The sequence below is a fragment of the Dipodomys spectabilis genome, unplaced genomic scaffold (assembly GCF_019054845.1).
Source record: "Dipodomys spectabilis isolate Male_0828 unplaced genomic scaffold, ASM1905484v1 ptg000026l, whole genome shotgun sequence".
NCBI classification, from domain to species: domain Eukaryota; kingdom Metazoa; phylum Chordata; class Mammalia; order Rodentia; family Heteromyidae; genus Dipodomys; species Dipodomys spectabilis.
The window spans coordinates 6,742,739-6,752,609 of record NW_024870703.1 but is presented as its reverse complement, the minus strand read 5'-3'; positions in this window follow the sequence as shown (position 1 = coordinate 6,752,609).

Here is a 9,871-nt window from a genome sequence, read left to right as displayed (position 1 = left end):
TCGACTGAGTCCCATGTGGCCCGGAGATGATACCCTATATGCTGCAATCAGACTGACCTAGACTTCTCGGGCTCTAAATGATTAATGAAACTGCCTCCAGTTTGTTTCTATGGTGATTGGAAACCTGACCCGGACAGAGGAATCTGTCATTCACGGGGGAAGGGAATGGAAAGGGGGAGTGTGGGGGACCCTGGCCACTGGTGGTGAGGAGAAGATGCCCACATGCATCAAGTATCTCAACCCCCCCCCGCCCCCGCCCATTTCAGGTCTGCTGCGGTGGGGCCTCAGACATCCAAGAGAGGAGAGAGAAGGGAAATAAATGGCTTTCAATCTGATGCAGAATTATTTTATTCCTCCAAGGGATCCAACGACTCTTAAACATAGTCAAGCAAATGACTGACTGGGAGGGCAGGGGCGAGAGGGAATAACGTTTTAATTCATAGTCGTTTTCCTCAAATAAATACTGTGAAATCATGGATTCCTTCTTTTGAATGAAATTTTTGCTTCATGATGATCATTATGAAAGCCATCGAGTGCCTTGTTTTACCTGTTTATTCTGTGATCTTCCACGATTTTATTTTTTTTCCCTCTTCACTTACAATAGGTTAAATTTAGGCCCCCATATAGCAAAATTTTGCTGTCAGAACAGAAGCTGGCTGGGTGGGGGCTGACGCTGCTGGTAGAGAAGCAGCGGGGATGAAGGATTCTTGCTGGGGTCACCTGCTGTCATCCACCTGGCAGGGAAGTTGGGTCCTCTTCAGGCTGAAGTCCTTCTAGGCTTTCTTGCCAGAACATTCAAGGTCTACCCAGTTGCATGAAATCCTGAACCTTTGGAGGTGTCACAGGAACCACCTAAGGACATACTTGGTCATTTTGAAATCTGAGGTTTGAGCCTCTGACACTACTGAACGAGGGATATGAGGTTCCTTCCTATATCATATTTTCCTACTACCTATCTAGATATAATGGTATTTGATCATTGATCTCCATTTGTCACTGGCCACCTCCTTCAACATATTGTACTTCTGCATATAAACTTTTCCTTTTCTGGTATTAGGACTTGAACTCAGGACCTACACAATGACCCTTAGCCTTTTCCACTCAAGACTAGCATTCTACCACTTGAACCTCTCCACTTGTGGCTGATTAATTGGAGAAAAGAGTCTCAGGGACTTTTTCTTCCCAGGCTGGCTTTAACAATGATCCTCAGATCTCAGCTTCCTGAGTAGCTAGGATTACAGGCATGAGCAACCAGTACCTGGCTTCGTATGAACATTTGATAGCCTGCATTTTGCATCAAAGAAAATCCACACTTAAATATGACATGCAATGCCCTCTGAGGTTTTTGCCCACCTCCCATCCCAGCTATGTCTCCTACTCATCTTTTCTGATTGGCCATTCTTTTTCTGACCTGCCCCCACAGTTTTCCTGTCCTGAGTCGTTGCTCTTCCTGGTGCTGCTCTCTGTAATTCCCTCCCTCCCTCCATTTGTTGAGAGAATTCTCTGTTCCCTAAGACCCAGCTCAGATGCTGTATTAGGAATCTGTGATTCCTAGTAGCTCAGGCACGGGGCCTCTTTCTCAGGGCCTTGCCTTTCTTGTATTGTACCTTCTATAATACAGTGTGTGTTCCAGGTGCTGCTTTGTGCAATGAGAAACCTGATTCTCCATCAGCGCTTGGCACATCATATCTGCTTAGCTCATAGTTGTAAAGCTGAATTTCTTTTTCTTTTTCACATCTTCCTCCTAGCTTGGAGGCTCATCGGGTCATCATATCTGTTTTGACTCCTAATAGTCATTTCTGGCTGTCCCTAGATGGTGAGCTAGGACTTCAGGGTTTCATGGCTAGAGATGCTCTAGGAGAGCAACCAGTAACTTGCTCAGCTCCCAGCCCATCTTGCAGCCAAGCTGGAACTAATCTGACCTAGGTTATCTGCAGAAGTTTCTAAGATTCAGACATTCCCAGTTGCAGTCCTGCAGGGTCCCAGCCAGGGCTGAGTGTGGTCTGAAAGGTGCATGGAAGCCTAGCCACTCTCTAGCTCCTCAGTGGCAGGCCTGTGCAGATGGCAACTATCTCGGCCATGCCTGTCAAACAGGATCCTCCCTCCACCCTTGGCCTGGAACTGAGATGCTGAGTGAGGACTGGTTTCAGCCAGCCATTCACCCATCCTGTCAGACCTCTCACAAGTCGCTGCGGGGGAGCATTCTCATGGCCTTATCTGACTCCTCCGCAGACAGGGTATCATGTGTGCCTATTTTGTTCCTGGAAGATGTAGGTGACAAACGTGGGTGTGGGGCCCTGGCAAGGAGGGAAGGTGTTTGGATGCCTAGGAACAGGTATATTGGTGAGCTGAATGGAAGGGCTGAGAATGTCATCACGGGGTGTCTCTCAAGACAATGATGAGCCTGAGTGAGTCCTGTCTCAAGCTTGCTCCTACTCCATTCTCTCTCCCAGAGCTCCTGCCTCAACGGAAGTTACAGACAACTCCCCACTTTCCCTGTGCTTCTCCACTTGTCACTTGGACAAGGATTTGAGTTCTATATCGGTCAGTAAAGAGTTTCTCTCCCTGTTCCTCTTTATCTCCCCTTACCCCCAGTTTTCACTCAAATGTGGCCTGTCATGGCTGTACTTAAAAAAAATATTTTAATTGATTTTGTTTTCAAGAGTTCAGGAGAGTCCCATTGCCTCCTTCTAGAAGGTTTTCCCCCTGGATGCCCAGGCTTAGACTCAGCCTGGGATAGGATGGATAGGTATGGAGTCAGCATCTAAGGTGACGAAAGTGAGACTCGCAGGGGACCCTAGGAGAGGCAACTGAATCCGTGCATATTTAGACAGAGGAAGAATGCAATTCAATCTGACACTGATACACAGAAGGATCAGACTGATAGCAATAGCTTAAAATTAGAAGCACTCTATTTTGGGAGTCTAGAGCTCAGGCTTTAAACTAGGCTGAAAAACGGAGTTAAAAACCGGCTCATAACTGGGTTTAAGATTCAGAATTTGCTTCCTAACCAGTGGAATGACCTCGGACAAGTTACATAACCTTTCTGGGCCCCAGCTTCCTTGTCTGTAAAGTGGAAATAGCCACGTGCTTCCAGGACTGTTCCTGCTATGGTGCTTGGCACACGGTAAGTGCATATTGGCTGAGGTTATAACACAATCAAGAACCCTTGTCAGGTTGGTTGAGCTCTGTCTTTCACTGAGAGTTCCCTTTGCTTCTTTCCAAAAATCTTTCCTCCAATCTTTTGTTTTGGAAGATAGAAATGCAGTGCACTGAAATTGGTGTTTCTCCCAAATTCATGGTGAAATTCTAGCCCCCGGTGTGAAAGTAGGGCCGTTAGGCAATGGAAGTGCTCCATGGAAGGGGAGCCTTCCTAAATGAGGTTAGTGCCCTTCCGAAAGAGACTCCAGAGAGCTCTCTAGTTCTCTCCCCACTGTGGGAAGATGCCACGAGGACTGCTGTCTGTTACTTGCTAGAAGCCCTCACCCAAACCCGACCATGCTGATATGACCTGACCAGGAAGCATTGAGGGTAACAAGGAAACATCTCCCAGCAGTTTTGAAGATCCAAAGCAGAGGCTTGGGTCCTCCAAACACAGCTCTCACCCAGGCCTGAAGGTGGATGAAGATCTTGGGTCTGGGCTCTGTCCCTCAGGCTTAGGAAAGATGGTGACAAAAAGCAGATAGACAGAACCACAGGGCAGTGGCAAAGGAGCTAACCTTCAGCTCTGTAGCTACCTGGCAATTAAAAATTCAAGGGAAGAAAAGAAGTGCTGAGTAGAGAGTGGAAAGTGTCAAGTAGCTGTGAAACATGCACACACACACACACACACTCATGCACACACACACACACACACACACACATGTTTTTCTTTAGTATATGTGGCCTGGGCTATGAGAAAGCTCCTCTTGATATGTGCTTCTTGCTTACTTGATTGGAAAATGATTACAGTTGGAAAAAATATCTAAAGGTATGAATTAGAAGTTGGAATTTAAATACTCCGAAGCACCTCCTGATCCTATGACTCTATTTCTTCTTTACATCCACCCTCCTCCTCCAATTTTGAGTCTTGGATCTCTGGATGATTAGCTCTCAGCTGAAATGCCAACTCCTCCAGAACACGCTCCATAACTCCTCCAGCCATTCCATCATTCACTTGCCCCTGCAGACTTCCCTCAACCCACCTGATCGTAAGCATCTATTTGTGCACCCTGACTCACTCAGCTTCTCCACCCCACTCCACCCCGGCTCTGAACGCATTGCAGGTGCTGGATGAAGGCATAACACACTGCCAAAGGACTGAGGCAAACTTTGTTAAATATAAATGACAGATACAGCTGGCTTGCCAACTGTAAATTGCCAGACTAAATTAATACATGAAAGAGGTAATTTAGTCAAATGGTTCAAAAGTGTACAAAGATTTACAGTGAAGCTGGCTCCCTGCATCAAACCTGTGATCTTCTCTCCTCCCCTCAATTGCAACAATGTTGTTAGCTGTTCTTAGAGTCTTATATTAATTACAAGAGATTTCTATAAAAACATTTCTGTGTTAGTGTACCATCCCTGTGACAAAATATTCAGGAAAACAACTTAAGGAAAGATTCATTTGGGCTCAAGGTATGAGACATCAGTCCAATCAGCCTGGCTCCATTGCTTTGGCAATGAAGAACATCACAGCAGAAAGGCATGGTGTTTCAAAAGCTGCTTACCTCATGGCAGCCAGGAAACAAGTGACAGAACAAGAGGAGGGGGGGCTGGGAAGGTGGCTCAGTGGTAGAGCGCTTGCTTTGCCTGCATGAGGCCCTGGGTTCGATTCCTCAACACCACATAAGCAGAAAAAGCCAGAAGTGGCGCTGTGGCTCAAGTGGTAGAGCGCTAGCCTTGAGCTGAAGAGCTGAGGGAAAGTGCTCAGGCCCAGAGTTTAGGCCCCACAACCGACCAAAAAAAAAAAAAAAAAAAGAGTCAGGGGACAAGATACATCTCAAGTGCATGTGCCCATGTACTCTAACTAGACTCCACTTCCTAACAGTCATTCAGCTGTGAATTTGATAATGGATTAATTCATTGATGAGCTTAGAGTCCTCCAGTCATCTCAATAGAGCTATCAGCTGGAGACTAAGCTGGAGATATTGTACATGCAAACCATAATAATATCCAAATAATTAAAAAATATAAATTGTCTCATTCTATACACACTTTCTTTCATTTTGCTTTCTTTTTAAATTTAACAATATGTCTTTGGAATTTTTCTGTGTAAGATCAAAAAGAGCTTCCTGACTTTATTCTAACATTGCATAGCATTCCAACTAATGACTATACTATAATTTACTTACCACTACCATATTGATGGATATTTGAGTTGCGTCAAATCATTTGCTGTAATAAATGGTGCTGAAATAAATAATCTGGTATTTAAGCACCTGCAAACATGTTCTTAGAATTGTTACTATAGAAATAAGTATTTCATACTCACATGTATATTCAAACAAACACATATACACATTTTCACAATTTAAAGAGCACTATTTTCATTGGGCAGGGGGAGAAGACAGTTAAATGCTTAAAGAAAAACACTGTTTAGTGCACATGCTTTTGTATAAATATAAAATGTTTTAATTTCTCTGGGAAAAATGGCTAGGGGTATAATTGCTGGAGCAAGTGGAAATTGTGTGGTTAGTTTTATAAGAAATTGCAAACTTTTCCAGAATGGCTGTATCAGCAGTTGACACCCTTGCCAACATTTTTTTATAAATCACTATTTATTTTTTAAAATTCAGCCTTCCTGGAAGGTTTGTGCATTTTAAAAAGTTTATTCTATTTTACTTATTTTATTCTACTTTCTAGTTTATTTTATTTGTAGTACTGGTGATCAAACTCAGCACTCAAACAAGCACTCTACCATTCAGTTATATTTAAAAAGCCCTATTAAAAATTCTCACTATTCAGGACTTTATCAATAATAACAACAACAACAGTTACCTTTTATTGAGCCCACACTACACACTGTGCCAGGTATTTTGCATATGTCATCTTATTTAATTGCACTTATTCCTTAGTGCAGCCTGGGAGGTAGTGTATCTGTTTCTGTCTTCCTTTTCTTCCCTATTTTCTCATTTGTCCTCCCTTGCATAGAAAAGAACTGGGAATGTTCAACTCACTGTTGCCTTTGGGACACTAACCAGGTGGATGGGGAACAGGCTGGAGCGACAAGGGGTCAGAGTGCTGAAAAGATGGATGGATTTTGGGTCCTTCTACTTCCTGGTTTACCCAGTGTAGACTGACAGGAAGAGGCAGCCCATAGGGGAGCTATGAAGAGGGAGACTGTATTTCTCCCATCCTTTTTCCAATTGCCACCTGCCTTCTCAAGTCTTGAGACTCTACCCTAAGCCGAAAATGCCCTTTGACCTCCACCACATGGCACAGGCTCCTAGTCACCTGTCCATGGCTTTCCTCTGACAAGTGGAACTCTTGATCACTCCTAGTCTAAGAGCTGAATCAGCTCTCTCCTGCATCCCCCCCATCAACAGGGACAAAAATATGCAGGGCAGGGACAGCAGGTTATCAGGTGAAAATGCAAAGGTGAGGATGGTAGCAGCCTTATGCTTCTAAGCAGAGGCACAGCCTGGAAGCCAGTTAGGGTAATTGATATGAATCAGTCAGTCAATCAACATCATGAAACACTTTCTAGCACTTTCTGTTGAAGGTTGAGCTGAAATGGGACCTTAGGGTTCATCTCCATTTGGCGAATAAACAGGATCCATTTTTGTAATAAGTTGAACCAGGATGAGACATTCATATTTGCCAAACACCTATGTTTCAGGTCATCTCTTCAAACTGACATTGAACTTTTCTATTTTAATCTTTTGGATGAGGAAGAAGCTGCAACTCGGAGAACTTAAGGAATTTTTGACATCTTCCAGCTTGTTGGTATGGCCACCAGGATTTGAAAGCCTCCCACTGCCTGGAGGGAGGTACTGTGCCAAGAGAACCGATTCTGCCACTATCTTGATGGTTGACCTTAGACAAGCTATTTATACTCCATTGGACTCTGTTTCTTTATGTACCAAGTGAAGAAAATGAAGTTATCCCTCAGCGTCCCCTCTCTTCCCCCTTCCCAAGCTCCCAGCTCACATATTCTGTAGTGGGAACTTAATTGAATTATTATCAGCTGATTATCAAATTCAGGCAACATGTAATAGGGTCCAACAATGGTGGGATAATTAGGAAGGCTCTGAAGACTGGAGCCCATGGGGCAGGTGGTATGAGGGAATGACAGAGATGAATTTTGTGGATGTTTGGGCTAGGATCATCAATCTGGGGTGTGTGTTTATTACCTAGTAAAGAATCTTGAAAGCACCAAGCTCCTACAAACACCTGGTTCCCTACCTACTGCAAACAGTGATTTTATTTGTGTGGACTGTGCTGCTTAGCTTGGGCCAGCCTCTGCTGTGCACCTGGTAGCAGTTCATGGCCCCAGACTTAGAGATTTTCATCCCTATAAGTAGCTTTGACAGAGCTCAGCAGTATTCCCAGTGTGGAGGCTGTTTTCTTTTAAAAAACAGATGTTGATGACAATAATGTCTAAAGAGAAGACTGCAATAGTAGATTTTTAAACCACTTTTATTTAGAGAACTTCATGGGACACTAAAAAAACACTGTATAGTCTCTTATATGAGTTTTATTACTGGCTTCATTGATGAAAAGACTCTGCCATATTTGGGTTCACATCCTTAATTCAAAGGGGCACCTCAAAATGCATTTCCAGGTGAAATCATAGAGAGTTTTCCTTTTCCCTTTTGAATTAGACTTTACTTTGCATCAGTGAGGCTGAGTCAACCAATTGCCTCTTTTACCTTTTTAAGACAAATAAAAAAGTATCAGTAGTCTCTTTCATTTATAGGAAACTTTTTTTTTTTAAAAAAAGAGAGAAACCAAGGTAAGCAGTGATTTTATTTATACGTTTAACTGTTAAAAATAGGAAATAATATGATTAAAAGTTAAAAAAGGTAAAAATCATAATCAGAAAAAGTTCACCCTCCTACTTCATTCCATAGCCATTCAGGTCTCCCTGGAAGAGACTGACAGGGATTTGTTACTCATAAACATACATACTTACATTTCTGCCCGCCCTCCCTCCCTCCCTCCCTCCCTCCCTCCCTCCCTTCCTTCCTTCCTTCCTTCCTTCCTTCCATCCTCCCTTCCTTCCTCCCTTCTTTCCTCCCTTCTTTTCTCCCTTCCTCAACCCTCCCACACCCCATCCCCATCTTTTGGTCCTAGGAGCTGGAACCCAGGGCCTTGTTCTTGCTAAACCTATGATGTACCCCTGAGCTCTGCCATCAGTTGTATTTTGCTTTTTTTTTTTTTGTTTTTGTTTTTTACATAGCGTACAACACACCTTGTTCTCTGCTGTTTTTTCTTTTCTACTATATCCTAGCAATAATTTATATTCATTCTATAAAGGGTTTTCTTTCGGCTATAAAGTATTTCTCACTATTTTGTAAGTGCTCTAATGATGCATATATGAATTGTTTTCAATCCATTGCTATAACAAAAGGGCTGCAAAACATACCTTGTACATGCAAAATTTCTCACATATATCTTTATGAAGATACATATCTCATCAATTTCTAGAAATAGAAGTTCAAGGTCAAAGGTATGGGCATTGGTAACTTTGGTGAATTGATTTTTATTTTTAAATCACCTCTGACTCCTTCTCAGTGTAACTCATGCTAATATGTTTATGTGTATTTTCCAAAGGCCCACATTTAACATTTACTGAACTCCCAGAGGAGAAGTGCTTTTAGGGACCGATCACACACCATTATACCAAACTGACCTCTAGACCAGAGGGAGAGGCCAACATTGAACAACTGGCATGAATCACTCTGTGCCACTTAAGTGTGAAGTCCCCCTCTTCCCATCCCCCCAGCCCCCCACTCCTGCCCTTGCAAAGGTCTGCAGTAGTTACCAAGGTCATTTCCTTTCCCATGGATTGTACCAAAATCTGGAGGTTTTGTGGTCAGAAAATTGGAGGCGGTTTTCATATAGTCAGTCATTGTTACAGTCTTGTGGTTGTCCTCACACCTCCATCTCCCTAGAGGCTGGGCAGTCCCTCACCTCCCTCCACCTCCCCCACCCCCACTGTTCTTACCAACCTCCAGATTTCCTATCAATTTCACCAGCATGGCTTGTTTTAGAGCTGGAGTTACCTGCTTTGTACTTCCAGAAGAAACCCCCATCCACACTGGATTCTATGTTTGGGAGTTTACTCAGTTTCCTTTGCAAACACCAGCTTCCATCCTTACCTGATGTTAGCCCCTTGCTCAGAAACCCACCAGTATCTGAGTCTTAGGCACTGAGTCTTACACATTGGACCACATAAATTAAGATGCTTTGAGAACCAAGGAAAGGAAAAAAAAAATCACATTTTCCTTCTTCGGGTTTCTGTATTTATAGAGCTAGAACAACAATTATTCATTCATAATTTATAATTCATTCTTCATAATAATCATCATAATAATAATCATCAATCTTCATAATAATCATGGCACAAACAAATAAGTAATTGCCATCTCTAGCCAGCCTTGTTTCATTCACTGTTGTCTTCTCTAAAGACAGTCTGATATGTCATAAGTGATCGACAAATATTGGTTGGCTGGAAGAATGACATTATGAAGGAAAGAGAATGTGTGGATGCTTGAGAAACAGAACGGGGGCTTGTGAATGCCTGCTTATACTGGGTGGCCACAGATGTTTTCTCTGTGAAGATGACATTCTAGCTGAGCCTGAAAGTTAGTATCAGCTTCATGACTTGTACTGGAAGGAGCCACCCTGGTGGAGTGTGTGGAGTTCCAGAGGTGGAAGAGAGTTT